Source organism: Rhinichthys klamathensis, unplaced genomic scaffold (genome assembly GCF_029890125.1).
Source record: "Rhinichthys klamathensis goyatoka isolate OS25496 unplaced genomic scaffold, OSU_Roscu_1.1 h1tg000010l_1, whole genome shotgun sequence".
NCBI lineage: Eukaryota > Metazoa > Chordata > Actinopteri > Cypriniformes > Leuciscidae > Rhinichthys > Rhinichthys klamathensis.
Window position 1 is genome coordinate 909,106 of NW_026606563.1, and position 13,813 is coordinate 922,918.

At 39.6% G+C, this 13,813-nt stretch overlaps 1 long non-coding RNA gene across 1 annotated transcript; it reads left to right on the top strand.

Moving 5' to 3' along the window:
- The first annotated feature begins 4,342 nt into the window (after positions 1-4,342).
- On the top strand, positions 4,343-5,378 carry LOC130094926 (uncharacterized). The gene is made up of 3 exons (XR_008808026.1): positions 4,343-4,769; positions 4,866-5,042; positions 5,211-5,378. It is a non-coding gene; the product is annotated as an uncharacterized LOC130094926 (long non-coding RNA).
- The last annotated feature ends 8,435 nt before the right edge of the window (positions 5,379-13,813 follow it).

A 13,813-nucleotide genomic window follows, 5' to 3' on the forward strand; every position in this document is an offset into this window, starting at 1 on the left:
CGCAGAACCTAAACCTCTGGGTAGGAGAGGATCCCTCTTGTCCTTTGTGTTCATCACCTGCCACATTAAGGCACATTTTGACAGGATGTATGGTGGCTCTTAGCCAAGGTCGGTTTACTTGGCGCCATGACAAAGTACTGCGATTTTTGGCTTTAGCATTGGAAGGCAAGCGTAGTATGACCAATAAGTTGCCGCCTGTTCTAGGAAAACTTTACACACAGAAGACAATATTCCTCCGCCCAGGCGAGCAACCACCAAGAAAAGGTGTTAACACCAATTCTCGCCCAGGACAACTGGAAGCTGCTAGGGACTGGAAGATGCTGGCTGATCTTGATCAACGGCTTATTTTTCCACCTGAGATTGCCACCACTAACCTACCAGATATTGTTTTGTGGTCTGGATCAGCACGCATTGTTCAACTGATAGAGTTAACAGTGCCATGGGAGGATGCGGTAGATGAGGCATATGAGAGGAAGAAACTGCGGTATGCTCATCTGGCCATTGAAGCAGAACAGCGAGGATGGAGAGTCCAGGTTTATCCAGTGGAAGTGGGTTGTCGAGGTTTTGTGGCACACTCTACAACCCGGTTCCTCAGAGACGTCGGATTCAGTGGCCAAGAGTTGCGTCGCACAGTAAAGAACTTATCTGAAGCAGCAGAAAGTAGCAGCAACTGGCTGTGGTTGAGACGGAAAGATTCTTGCTGGCTGTGTACAGGCCGCCACGCTACGGTTTCGTAGAATTCTTGAAAACTTGAAGAGTCTGTTGGTTTATTTGTATACGTTCCTGTGGATATTGCGTGAATGACGGGTGGTTGGGCAGATATTGTGTTTTGCGGTAGGTGGTATGCCATACGGAACCGTTGCCACTGAAACTGCTTTAACGCACCAGTGGGGCTCGACAGCCTTAGTCAAACGGGTTGGCTCAATCCAGACGGTTGTCGTGCTGGTCCTGTAGTTGCAGCCGTCGCGTGTGCTGACGCGCCAAGTACACTGCAGCCATTAACGCCGGACAGAAGAGGAGTCACACCACTGTACGGAAAGAAGCGTAAATGGATGGAGAAGGATAGTTTACTGTAAAGCTACGTCTTAGTTTTGCTTATCTTGGCGAAAGCCGAGTACAAATCAGCATGAAGTTTTAACATCTACTCTCGTGTAATGGAAATCATGTAAACTGAAGCATATACTGTAATACTACCTGCCAAGTACTGACATTGGAATGTGTTGTGGAGGAAAAAACCTCAACTTAATTTGTATTATATTTTAGTGTTTTCAAAAATTCCCTCATGTCAAAATTCAACGTGAAGGGGGGTGGTCCATTGCAGAAGGGGGAGGGGGGGGGGGGGGGTATGGGGTTTGGGGTTATGGGAATAAAGGCAACAATTAATTGTTGTTTTATAGAATAACAGGTTATTTTATTTTACTTTTTATTTGGTAATTCTTTTATATTTCTATTATCTTAAGTTGTTGTTTTCCATATTTTTTATCTTTATATTGTATTTGTAATATTTTATTTGCTCATTTTTATGTTTGGATCTTTTTGTAAGTTGTCTAAGTTGTTAATGTTATTTTTCTAAATAAAACCTTTATATTTAGTTTGTTTGGATGAATTGTCATTTATGAGAATCTGTTATATTTGAGGTAAAAGAATCCTTTAGCCTCATTTTGTTGTCTATTACATGTGGTTCTTCAATAGCCGTCTAATTGATGACTAGTCTATTCTTGGGCTGTGGTTAGACGTCTATTAGATTTTCACTGACAGCCCAAAATTAGCTATGTTATAGCCTAGACGTCTGGGCTGTGTTTTGACGGCTATTAGACGTAAAATGGCTTGCTGGGTATTTGAATAAAAAAATAAAAAATCTTTCAAAAGTTTAGTTTGAATGAAAATACAGTTACCCCAAATAAAAAATAATTCACCTTAAGAAAGTTGAAATCATGACAACAAAGATTTGCATTCAGAATTACAACTTGTATTAATTTAACAACAATTGAAATAAACAATTACAATAAACAAGTGTGTGGGTGTGTTATCAGTGTACGTGCATGACTTAATAAGTCATCAAGGATCACCAGTTCTGTCCACTCAAATTCACGTTGCTGATGTCACGACTGCCTGGCTCACAGTAGCAATGACATAGGGGAGACCACACCGTTTGTTCAGTTAAATCAAAAACAGTTTATTTAAACATTAAATTATACGATGAAATCATCATTTAAATCAATAAATATATAAAGTCAGTAAATGAGAAACAAAAGAAAACTAATCCAAAGTGTAGTGCAAATCAGTTAAATGTAGACTATGTGTAAAGCAAACAAACAAAGAGGAGTAGGATGGTGCTGCCGCCAGAGCTATGCCGAGACGCACAGCCTAGAGCAGATCAAACAACTGGCAGGAGAGGTTTTTAAACAGTCCCGCCCATCAGCTGCTGTCAGATGGAACGAAAACAAACAGCTCCCCCTTCAGACTGGGGGGAAAGAAACGGCCCAAACATTATTCTATAATTGGTGGAGTGAGCACACCCAGCACGGCAAAGCCGGGTGTGACATTGAGCTCAGATCAGTTTCAAGGAAATTTTTCTGGCAGATGAAATCCATGGGTTGTAAGTTTATGTACAATCCTACCACATTGCTGGACGGCAAGGATCACACTGCACAAATGAAGATCACCTCAAGATCACCAAAATCAAGCTGGGTGGCTCGCCATCTTCCATCCGGAAGAGAGAATTCAAGGAAACCCAAAAACCTGGCCTACATAGAAACAGGCACATAAATTTCACTCAAATAGTCTATCAGGAACATTAACCAAATGCACAAATTTAGATTTACAATAAACAGTTCCTGAATCCACATAACAATAAGTGAACATGAACACATACATTAATCACATATTAATCAACACAATTGACTCATTAATAAGTCAAAATGGGTCAATATAATACCTTCCAGATAATTGTGAACAAAAAATTACAAAACAGGTTGTTTTTTTAGAACACATCAGCAGTTAATCGCAATATTAACGTGCATTTTTGTAATATAGCAATTAGCATCTTGCCATTGCACAAGTGTAACAAAAAAATGCATTATTCCTCCGTAATCACACACAGTTCAGTGAAATCACTAGTATACCACTTAAGTATAGTACAAAACTAAAATTGAAACATTAAACAAACATAAAACATGAATCAAGTCTCCACATATGATTCATGATTCATAAATGAGCACTCACCGAGATTCAATGAATGTTCTTTCGTTCCCAAAATCAACAGGAAATGAAAATAAAAAAAATCTTCTGCACCTCTTTCCTATGCATATGCTCTTTTTTTCAACTCATACCCACTTTTCAACCTACAAAACAATTTCGCTGAGTTTATGCAGCTTATTTTCTTAGCGCTCTGGGGGCTGTTCCATAAAAGCCGCTTAGAAAAGCGGGGATTAAAGTCCAAAACCTGACTTGAATGAGCCGAGCTAAACATCCGCGCTTAAATTGGTTCCATAACAGTAAGTTGAGGATCATGTGATCTTACTAATTTGAGTCAGGTTTAAATAGTCTAGATCATATGTGTCAAACTCAAGGCCTGCGGGCCACAACCGGCCCGCAAATTAATTATCTTTGGCCCGCATGACAAAATGTATTTATTTTTAGAGCTGGCCCGCCGGCATATCGGTTCGAATTACGTGGGAGCTGAGCACATAGAGAGAGGATGAATCATTTATTTTGAATAAAAAAGGAAAAATTACATAAGCAGATCGTCATTCATTCAGCGCACTGATCTATATATTCAGCGCTGTGTGGTTGCGCTGTGTCACGTGGCAAGCAATGACGCGTCACCATGGAAACATTACCGCGAAAGCGTACCACAATAATCAACTAACTCTCTCCCAAAAAAATGGCTAAACGAAAGGTGGACTTTGAAAACAGGGGTTTTCAGGACAGGTGGGAGTCACAGTGTTCGCGGATGTAAAGGGAAAAGCTGTGTGTCTCCTGTGCGGAGACGGCGTGTCTGTAATGAAAGAATACAACATAAGAAGACACTATGAAATGAAGCACCACGACAAATACAAGCATCTGGACACATTTGATTTTCCTTTGAAGTAAATAACTTTTGTAAATAACCATAAGAAATTAGTGAAACTGATTTTATTTATTAATTTTATTAATTTGATTTCCTAATTAATGTTGTTTTATAGGCAATAATATATAGGCTTTGTTGGTTTCAGGTTCATAAAAATAATACGTTGTTTCAATAAGTTTTCAATAAACGTTTAACCTGTCCGGCCCTTGACTTATTGCAATTTTTTTATCTTGGCCCACTGTGTATTTCAGTTTGACACCCCTGGTCTAGATAATTGCGCGTGCACGCCATTGTTTAAAAGTCCTGAAAAGTCGAGCATGGGTCAATCGATTTACTGTGGGCTACCATGGCAACAAAAGGAAAAGATAGAGCAGCGATGTTCACGGCAACGGAACAGCGTTTGCTATTGGAAACATATGAAGAATTTAAAGATGTCATCACCAAAAAAGGCAATACAGTGGCAATAAATAAAGCAAGAGAGAAAGGTTGGCTGGAAATTGCTGATCGTCTCAATGCGTAAGTAGCGGTGTAAACTATTTAAAATACTTTATCAACATTGAATGTGTGTCACAATACATTGCAAAGTTTGTGTGTGAATAACAGTAATGTTAATTGCTTTCACGCAGCAGCAACTTAAGTGAAGGAAAAAGAACCTGGCAGCAGGTGAAAATAAAATATAAAAATATAGTTCAGAATGGTAAGTAAATCTAATGGTATGTACATATGTAATCAATGCCAGCTTGAAGTTACAACTATTCAGGGTTTTTTTTTATTTTTTTTTATTTAATTGCAGCGACCAAAAAGAAGACTGAGGTTGCTGGCACTGGGGGAGGGCCACCACCAGCCAGCTTCACTCCTGCAGAGGAGCTGGCTTTGGAAATTAATAAAGGGAGGCCTGTCCTTGAGGGAATAGAGGGGGGGACATCATCTAAAATGATATCACGTAGTATAAGGAGTGAGTATATAAAAGGTGTGTGTGTGTTTTATTGTCATTATTCCTTCCTGACTAACTGATTTCCTCCTTCCTTGGGTATTGTAAGGCTAAGTACATCATAGCAGTAATGTCACGTAGAGGTACTTGTGCTACTGAAATGGTGCATTTTGGTAAAAAAAAAAAAAAAAAAACAAATCTATCAAGATTCTGTATGCTTTATGGATCCACCAGACATCATGTTGCCTGTGAGTATGAGACCTTTTAAATCAGTCATGTAAGCTAATGAGTTTAACTGAGTTTAATCAGTGGTCACAGGGAGAAGGCCCATCAGTTGAGGAGGATGAGGAGACTGTGTCTGAATGTTCAAGGAGGCCTGAGGTACTCACAGGTTCCATGCTATACTGTATTGAATATTAAAAAGTGTACTTGTGTGATAAAATGATCATAATGTGTTTTCAGGATGCTGACACTGTTCTAGAGCGTCCTCAGTCTGGGACCACATGTGACAAAGTGAGTATTAAGAAATGAAAACAATGTGACAAGAGTATTCAATGAAATAACTTAAATCTATGTTGCTACAGAACCCAGAAAACATAAAAGGAGTGTATAAATGCTACCTCCTTAAACAAATGGAAGCGATTGATATCGACATCCAGTATAAAAAACTGAAGATGAGGAAGTTGGAGCTGAAAATTCAACAGCTACAGAAAAATGCAAGTAGAACTACCATTTTTAAAAAAGGAAAAGAAAAAAAAAACATTACCTTTTTGATCACTTTCCACAACATTTATTTGTGTGTTTTCACCCCTAACAGGCAGATTCACTCTGAATAAAGACAAATCACATTAAATACTTTGACTTCTGTGTGTTTGTTCAACTAAAGAGAAAGTTGAGGGGCCAGTGGAAAATTGTAAAGGCTACACATGGTTTAGACCATATTAACCCTCTGGGGACCAAGGGGTTTTTGGGGCCCTTGGGATGTTTTGACATGCACTGACATTTGTGCTTTTTTCAGTTATTTATAAACATGTTAATGGCAAAGGTGTAAATTCACTCTATATAGCACAAACGGGGCTACCATAATATGTGAGCAACATGTATGTACATGTTTGTATTTTTGAGAGAATATTATTTATGCATGGTTATTGAAAAACTAAAAGTTTCTGAAATAAGGCCACAAAACACATATTGATTATTTCTTCACAAGACTTTTGAAAATTGTATCACATAGTCTAGAATATTTGCTCCAAAACTATGTGAGAATCATCCTGACTACTCATTCAGATAAGTCAATAAAGTATTTTAGAATGTGTATGACGTGTTTTGTTTGAGAAAGCTTTATGCGAGGAGGCGTGATCTCTCATTAATATGTATGGCATTCCACACCTGAGAAAGACAAAGACCCTCCCATAATGGCCCTATTAGGTGCTATCAGGCCATATCATTACGAGGAGCCTTGCACAAAGAATGAGGAGATTTAAAAAATAATGGCTTTTAGATTGTTTGGATTTATTTACAACACAACATAATCCAAAGATACACAACAAAGGACAAAAAAGCACATTAGTAAACACACTGATCTAAAGACAGAGGCTTGCACAGTCACACAGCATTGTCCCATTCCTGAAACATAGTACATACCTGTCATTTCCAAGGTGTTTGATTTTTCATTACAGTCTCCTGTGAATGTTGAACTCAGCAGGACTTATCAGTGGCATTTTGTCCCTGTAAAAAAATAAATAAACACCTGTGAACATGCTGATATCAAGAGAAACTATATGGCTGCACGACTTTGGGCATGCATTGTAGATTTTTCTGGTTAAAATTGCTTTTTAATTATATATATATATATATATACACACACACACACACACACACACACACACTGCTTAGAATTAGAAGTGAACACACCCATGCTAAAGTTGATTAAAAAGAGGAATAAAAAATCTTAATGCCTTAATTAAAAAAATGAGGAAAACTCCAACCTTTAGGGACATGAATAATGTCCCTGAATTCTTTGTGAATGAATAATGTATCGCAAATAATTAAATGTTCTTCTTTAAAATACAGGGTGCATACGTCTGGACACTTCTATCCCCAGAAACTCCTAACAAAAGCTGATGTCTTTATTTTGAAGCTTATTGGAAGCTTATTTGATGCTTATTTGATTTGAAAAACTTTATCCAAAACTAGTCAACGAAATTTTGTCTTTTATTTCGTCTGTAACAGTGCGTATCTGTGCGTTCATTCATACACACACACACACACACACAGAGAGAGAAACATGATTCACATTTAAACAGTATGCTATTTGTCCGTTTACAGACACTAACGTTATTCTATATCGCGATTAGAACAAAGCACAACCATAAAACACTTACACTTCTCAGCTGAATCTGTTGCTCCTCCTCGAAGTGAAAATAAACCAGCCCTTCTGTGGTAAATGTCCCAGGATTATTCCTCATAGCCGTGCAAGACGAATCTTAATCTGACTAAAATATAGTGTGTTTATAGAGTTTACAGCATTTGCCTGGGGGCGTTTATCTATAGCATATGGCCTCAACACATTATCTTATGAATAGCGCGCTCTGCGAGTGGGTGTAAACAAATTAACGATAATGAGCTGAGACAGGAGAAACTGTACTTCTCTTTAGTTTCAGACAGATTACATTGCAGGAGAATATTTGTTTTAAATGTGAATTGTTTTATTTAAAAGTAGAAATTTAAAGCGTTCTTTAGACGTATGTTTCATGTTTGTGTGATAAGTATTAGCGGAGTTTCCGTTCATTTTCCAGACATGTTTCAGAAAGATTTTTGCGGAGACAGAGTGAGCTGAAAGCGCACCCTGTTTATTTTATTTATTTAAAAAAAAAAACAAGGTTTTGATGTTAATGTGAGTGTACACAAAAAAAGAAGACCCTCTATAGTTTATAATCATGTATTGATTTTATTTATATGACCATAAATGACAGAGTATTTTAAGTCTATGTTGCTGCTATGTGAAAAAAAAAACAGCAAAACGCGCCGGCGCGTTCTTGGTTCCCAGAGGGTTAATAATGGCAACTGTGGCTTTGTTATCGCAGAACATCATTATCCGTTTACGTGACCACTCGGGGCCCCAGATGACGCTGGCAACGGCTAAAGGATATATCTCGTAGAGCGCGGATGAGACGGAATCGGACGCTGTTTTAGGAAAGTCAATAGGCCATTTTTTCTGCGAACCATTGCCCTTGGAAGAACCCCCCGAAGCCGATAGAAGCGGCCGCGTCGGTGAATAATTGAAGTTTAAAGGAACACTCCACTCATTTGCATTAAGCTTTCCATTGTTAGAAACCCAGTCATACTATTGAATGGTCGTGAAACACTCTCTCATTTTCCCCTGAGACAAGAGAAATCCGCTATTTACCTTTTTCACTTCCTCCTACAATGACGCAAAAATTGTCATTTTACGTCATTGTAGGAGGAAGTGGAAGAGGGGGGGATTTCTGTAAAGACTACAAGCACTAGTTCAAACCCGCCCATAGGGGGTTGGACCTAATGCGCTAACAGAGCTATCACAGATCAGTGGGTGGGACTTCACTTGTAGATACTGAAATCAATATCAGCCATCTTGTTTATAAGCTAAGCTAACAAGCGCTGTGGAGATAGGAAGTTACGACAATGACGGAAGAAACTAAACATGATATGGAAGTAGAGGATTTTGAAATTCTGCTGCTCGAATCCGCTGTTCGTGGCTATCTTTACGAGCCGCAGTATAGTGAAGAGCAGCTGAGGCTGAAGGAGGAACAGGAGGCGGACGAGGAGCCCGGGCTGGGCGGACTGCTGGTGCCTGTGCTCTCGCTGTGCGCTATGGACACAGATAGAGTCCGTCTGCTGCAGAGAATTTCAACGATAGCAATTTCTCCTGGACGAAATCTCTGAATCAGACGAGCACACGGACGTTTGTGCTGTGATGTGAACCATCCTAGTGTCGCACCGCATATGTTCTGACTGAACATCCAGGTATCATGCAATAATTCACCATATAGAAAGAAATACAAACGAGGAGTAATTCACTAATGAGTTTGCCAATGTAACGGGGTTCGTTGTCGTGGGAAGGAGGAGGCTGGAACCGGCGAACATTTAAATGTTTTAATAGTAAAATAAACAAATACAAAACAAAAGTATAAGCCAGCTGGCCACACACAACAGAAACAAAACATAAAATCAGGCCTGTTCCTTTTGTGCTTCCGCTCCTCCGTGAGAGATATGAGACCGCTGCGTCTCACAGGTGTCATTCATTATCACTCGCGCCGTCCTCTCACGTCCCTCGTCCTGTCCGCCACAGCCAACTAACTAGACATTTTGTGTGAAATGAATTTCAAACTCTTTTGGCAGCAAGTCTTGTAGACGGAACGGAAGAGTGATTTCTCTGTTTGCGCTGTTCTGGATTAGTGGGAGTGGCTTGCGGAGCTGTGCAATGTGGTGCATTGTGGGAGTTGTTGTCTTACATACAAATGCGCCCTAAAGTTATTTTCTGTCTTTTCTCGGTCAAGAGGGCACCAAATTCAAAATTTCTTTTACATTTCGACTACATATATAACCCACTTTCAATAAAGATTAATGTTGAAATGGGTGGAGTGACCCTTTAAGCGATGATTTTAAAATCATCGTTGTAAAAGAAAGAAATACCGTTCCAATCGTTAAGCAATTTTTTCCAAAATATAATGTCGGACAAACAGCCTTGGATCAGATCGCTTAGCTTTTCCACGGAATGCTTATTAAATGAGAAGGGTATTCCTGCACAACCGGAGGCTGCAGTTTCAGGACCCCTGGTTCTAGGACCCTAGTTTTTTGTGTCAGCACCACCTACTGAAATGGATCACCAAAAACATTAACTTAAGATGGATGACATGGACACCAATCAGACTGTGAGTACCGATATTCATTTAAGTTTTATTTTATAACATTTAATTAAACGACGCAAAGTTTACATAGCCAATGTGAGAGCTGCTAACTATGAATTAATAACTAATTCCAACGAATTTAGAATTTGTGTTCTAGTTTTATTAATTACTACGACGTTCTTAACTCGTGGCCATGATTTAATAAATCCTTGTTGAGTTTTATAATAAGTAAATCTAGCCAGCACATTAATTAAACTTAAAAAGATGACAAAAGCATGTTGATGTGAGCTGTGTAAGATTTACCTGTAGCTTACTGTATTAGTGTGAAAACTTGCTTACTCATTGTTTTACCATATTAGTTAAGTATAAAATACCTTTCATAATTAAACTGCCTGGTTGCACTATGTAACGGGGTTCAGTTGTTATGGGAAGAAGGAGGCGGGAACCGGCGAACGTTCAACAAGTTTAATAATAAATAAACAAATACAAAATGAAAGTATAAGCCAGCAGCCCCTCACGGACGACTGCTGGCACACAAAACAGAACATAAAATCACAACGTAAAATCAGGCCTGTTCCTCTCTCTATCTTCACTGTCGTCGCTTCTCCTTTATGCCTCCGCTCCTCCGTGAGAGATGCGAGACCGGTGCGTTTCACAGGTGTCGTTCATTATCACTCACGCCACCGGCCTCGCGCCGCTCTCTCACGTCCCTCGGCCTCGTCCTACTCGCCCACACATTACAATATGTGTTATTAGCCTGTCGTTTTGACATTGTTTTGCAATCATGAATGAGACGTTTGGCAGTTTTAATAGTTAGTTACAATAGTTACAATTTGGCCTAATCTGCAGACATACGCCACACACAATACATGGTTATCATGTGTTAGTGTCTGTGATGTTCTGCATGGCCAATATGAAGTGATTTGGTTGGGATCATTGTAGGACAGATAATGAATAAATGCACTAAGGATATTTTCATTAAAATTATCTCAAAATATTCTAATAATTCACGAGTTTACATGTTAATGAAATCTGATGTAATATTATAATGCGTATTTGGCTTGCTGTCCGGGGGGAGGGCTCCGAGCTCAGAATTCGGCCCGACCCCAGAGTACTCCCCCCATGACCTTAGAGATCATAGGTATCTATGAGCGGACCCAGCCGAATGTGGGGTGAAGGGGTGGTGGTGGGATGCTGAGAAATTAGTCATGAGACAGGAGGTAAGGGAAGGCTTTATTTATACTGGCTTCTTCTTGTGCTGATTGGATGATTACCTGAACATGCTCCTCCCGAACTTTGTTACATAAAACTTCATTTAGGCTCTCTTTTTCAAGATGCATATAACAATCCAAAAAGGGAGATCCTTGCCCTATTTGGAGAGATGCACCACATGCTGCAACGACTTTCACTGCCTGTTCTGTAGTTCAGCTCTGTTCCACTCAACAAAGTTGAGCAAGGTCAAAACCCATTTAGAGAGCCATTTCAGACGTGCAGTTCTCCATGAAGGTAAAGTTTTCAAACATTCCCTCAGGAAATGCAATTGGAGTTGAAATGTGCATTAAAAGCAGCATGAATATTATGATCAGTTCCATTTGAGCAATGAATCAAAAAAACTGTCTCTTTGATTTGTTTTTGGAAATCACACACCTAATTCAGATTTTGGGTATACATAATTTACACTTTTAAATAAATGATCTATAGTTCTATGTTCTTGTTTAGGGTATACCATTCACAGATGTGGGTTACTGTACATTGCCGACCACAGTTGCATTACCACTGTCTCAACTGCCAGTCAACGCTGTTACGTAAATCTGACTTCATTCCTTTGTGCAAGGAGAATCACCCTGCCATAACCAGCACAATCCCAGCTCCGACATTTACAACCATCCCATCTCCAAGAAAGACCATGCTAGTGTGGCAACCACAAGGAAAAAAAGAAACACTATATGTTTTTATCTAGACTACACCACCCTGGGAATTTCACCCAGAGAATATTATCCACGCACAGGTTCCCCACTAGAGACAGGAAGACATGGAGACACGGGTATTTATGCAAAGTACAAAAAAGTTTATTATAATTTATAATAAAAACCCAGACACAAAAAGGCGACAAGCCTCAGATAATCAAATACACACACAATGTTCACAGAAAGAAAAAACTGCGGCCTCTATTTAGAGGTGCCCTCGCAAAAGATATTACGTTCCCCTCAAACGCACTACACACTCACAGTACAAGAGCCCCAGTGAAGTGATCAGTCACGGCACACGGTGTAAACACCACCACCAAAACAGGGAGAGGAACGGTCAATTCCCCAAGCAAAAAGGGCCGCAGTTCCTAAAAGACACACACACACACATACCACAAAGAAAAGAAAAGAGAAATGGTTACACAAGCTAGCAGGTGGATACAAAAAAGAGTTAATCCACCAACAGGCCTTAATATTGAACCTAATAGGCCCAATCCAATAAAGAAAACTAATAATACAAATAACCAAATGCAGTAGTTAACAAAATCAACAAAACAAAATAAATGAATAAATGTTATACACAAATCAAGACACTACAAATGAATAAACAATATACAAAATAAATCAACTTACAAATATTATATTTACCAAAAAGACCGTTATACAAAGAAAGAAACAAAAGAAAAACAAATTAATTCTCTGCAAAACAACACAAAAGAAAGCAAGAAAAAGTCCAAACAAACTCTGTAGAGCACAAGATGTTTCAAAGTCTTAGGTGTGAGCAAAGCATCCAATGAGGAAGTGCGTGTAAGCAGAGAATATGAAGATGTAATTTGAGCACAGCAGTATCAAAACATTGTCAAAACGAGCTATAACAAAACAGCAGTGACACTGCATGAACTGTAGTTAGATAGTGACCTACCGTAGCTGCGGGCTCAGGTACCCAAAAGGACATCCCTTTAATGGTTCACCAAAGTCATTCACACGTCAAATCTCAAACGAAAAAAACAACAACGCAGGCGAGTTGCTAGTTGACCAGTTGCTACACTTTAACAACAATCAATTAAAACCTGTCATACCCGCACCTGGAGGGCACAAACACCCGCACAACAGCCATCCGGAGGAAGCCAAGGTCGCAACAAACAGTTGTCTGCTCGAAACGGTCACAGTAGCGTGAAACAAACAGGCGAGAGTTCACAGAAGACACGCTCTGAGCGGTCTAAATACAGGCGCAGATTAATGACGTCACTTACTATAATGCGGACAAATGGGCTTCTAGCTCATTATGCCACAATAGCATTTCCAACAGCAACCACCACCATCCCAGATCCAACTACAAAAAACACCATCATCACATCTCTAACAACAGAAACTACCACCATCCCAGATCCAACTACAAAAAAAACACCATCATCACATCTCTAACAACAGAAACTACCACCATCCCAGATCCAACTACAAAAACCACCACCATCCCATCTCTAACAACAGAAACTACCACCATCCCAGATCCAACTACAAAAACCACCACCATCCCATCTCTAACAACAGAAGCTACCACCATCCCAGATCCAACTACAAAAACCACCACCATCCCATCTCTAACAACAGAAACTACCACCATCCCAGATCCAACTACAAAAACCACCACCATCCCATCTCTAACAACAGAAACTACCACCATCCCAGATCCAACTACAAAAACCACCACCATCCCATCCCTAACAACAGAAACTACCACCATCCCAGATCCAACTACAAAAACCACCACCATCCCAAACAACAGAAACTACCACCATCCCAGATCCAACTACAAAAACCACCACCATCCCATCTCTAACAACAGAAACTACCACCATCCCAGATCCAACTACAAAAACCACCACCATCCCATCTCTAACAACAGAAACTACCACCATCCCAGATCCAACTACAAAAACCACCACCATCCCAT